Source organism: Macadamia integrifolia, chromosome 7, assembly GCF_013358625.1.
Source record: "Macadamia integrifolia cultivar HAES 741 chromosome 7, SCU_Mint_v3, whole genome shotgun sequence".
Lineage (NCBI taxonomy): Eukaryota > Viridiplantae > Streptophyta > Magnoliopsida > Proteales > Proteaceae > Macadamia > Macadamia integrifolia.
Window position 1 is genome coordinate 32150152 of NC_056563.1, and position 2081 is coordinate 32152232.

General features: G+C 42.5%; 1 long non-coding RNA gene across 1 annotated transcript; it reads left to right on the top strand.

Annotated features, from left to right (window-relative positions):
* Positions 1–332: 332 nt before the first annotated feature.
* LOC122083959 lies at positions 333–1833 on the top strand. Its single transcript, XR_006141768.1, has 2 exons — positions 333–886; positions 1231–1833. It is a non-coding gene; the product is annotated as an uncharacterized LOC122083959 (long non-coding RNA).
* The last annotated feature ends 248 nt before the right edge of the window (positions 1834–2081 follow it).

Sequence of the window (2081 nt, forward strand, 5' to 3'; positions counted from 1 at the left end):
ATACAAAACTATTCAAATTTTAATTTTTTTAATGAATTTTGGAGTGTTTCGGTTTCTTACCGGTTTGTTTCGGTTTCGGTCTGGGTTTTGAGCCGGTTTCGGTTTGGTTTCGGGTTCATCCGGTTTTCGGTGCGGTTCGGTTTGGTTTTGGGGTTACAATACTCGAAACCGAACCGAACCAATAAGGCTTCGGTTCGGTTCGGTCCGAGTTGTTATCGGTTCGGTCTGGCCGGTTTTACCGGTTCGGTTTAGGAATTGACACCCCTAGGTAAACGTGTTGTGTTCTACTTGTTTCTTGAAGCATAAATTGAAATTTATAACAATTTATGCTTCAAGAAACATAAATGACGAAACAAGTTTTACTTGTTTCGCTTGTTTCTCGAAACAAAAAAGCGGAACAATGGTTCGACAATCCGACCATTTTAAAAATCGACAGAGAATATCCCTGTACAACCGTTGAAGACGACGGTTCCCCAGTTCACCGAGATCTCTTCTACCCCTGCGTAACCGACGACGAGGAAGCAACGATCTCCTCCTGCGTAACCGACGACGGGGAGCGGTGAAGGATGATCCGTGGGACCCGTTGATGGCTTTTAATCTACCCCTTTCTTTCCCACCCGCACCCTCATCCTCTGAAAATCGTGAGTGAGCGGAGCGGAGCCCTAAATTGCGGTTTTCTCAAGACTGCTTGAAGCCGCTTGAAGGAGAAGGAGAAGGAGAAGGAAGCAACTGATGAAGAATCGCCCTTTGAAAATCATGACGAACCCTAAGTGAGATTGAAGCAGTTTGAAGGAGAAGGAGAAGGAAGCAACTGGTCGCTGAATCGCCCTTTGAAAATTGTGAGGAGCCCTTCAAGTTCTTGCGATTTGGTGCCCATACTCTGCAGGTAACACCCATTCGTTGAATCGTCTTCAATGGCTTCTTATTTACTTTTTTTTTTTTTTGTGATTTTGAGAGGGGGGTCTTGAGCAATGTTCTTGTTCATGAGTTTCCTGTCTTCAATCGGCTTCAAGTATAGTATTGTCATGGCTAGGAATGAAAGGGGTTTTCCTTATCGTTTTCAGATAAGGAAAACCTTATGCATTTAGCGTTCCATCCCTTGTTGCACCTCAGCAAGAGTAAAGAAATCAGTAGTACTCTCTATGTAGGATGGGTCCTCATCCCTCATTGTCTTCCTCTGCCTCATCCTCTGTTCTTTCTTTCACTTTCTTCTTCTTCATTGTGTCGCAGCTTTCATTTGCAGCAGTTGAAGAATACTTGTACGAACTTTGTGCTCCCTCCTTCCACTCCTACTGTGGGGATCAGAACATCAGTTACCCTTTCTCCAAATCCCCCAATGAGGAATGTGGGCTAGGCATCATCCATTGTGATGGACAATACTCGACACCATTTATCAGTTTTGAGTAAGATCAAAACAGGGTTGAGGTCAAAAGCATCGACTACAGAGATGAGAATATTGGAATTCATGACCTAAGATTCACGGACCTCATACTATGGAACGACTGCATTAGACTCTACAATCTCACTCACCCACACTTTTCCGATCATCTTTCCTTCCGACTGATAAGCCCCAACAATATTACCTTCCGAATATGCAACAAAATTTTCTAAGCATTGTCCTGGCTAGGAATGAAAGGGGTTTAAGTAGTTGTATAGTCAATTTTCTATCATTGAAGTATTCTGGAAGTTAGTGGCTTGTTCAAAATTCAAACAAGCCATACAGGAATAAGCTGAGGTTCTTACCTTCTGTGGAGAAAGATCGTTCTGGATTTACCCATTGCAGTTTTAATCCAACAATTTCCATATCTAATAAACATCATATTCTGTCCAAAATGTTCCCAGAAATAAAATTTATCAAACACCTTCTTACCTGTTTCTGTTTCCAGAAACAAGAATTATCAAACACCCTTCTTACCTGTTTCTGTTTCCAGAAACAGCAATTTCTGTTTCTGCCGTTTCTTGAAACAGAAACAGCAGAAGCGTTATCAAACGGGCCCTTAGTAACTCACGATTCTGTTGGGGTCATCTTCAACCTCTAGACATCCAAAACAGGAGGCGGTGGAACACCCAAGAAGAAATCA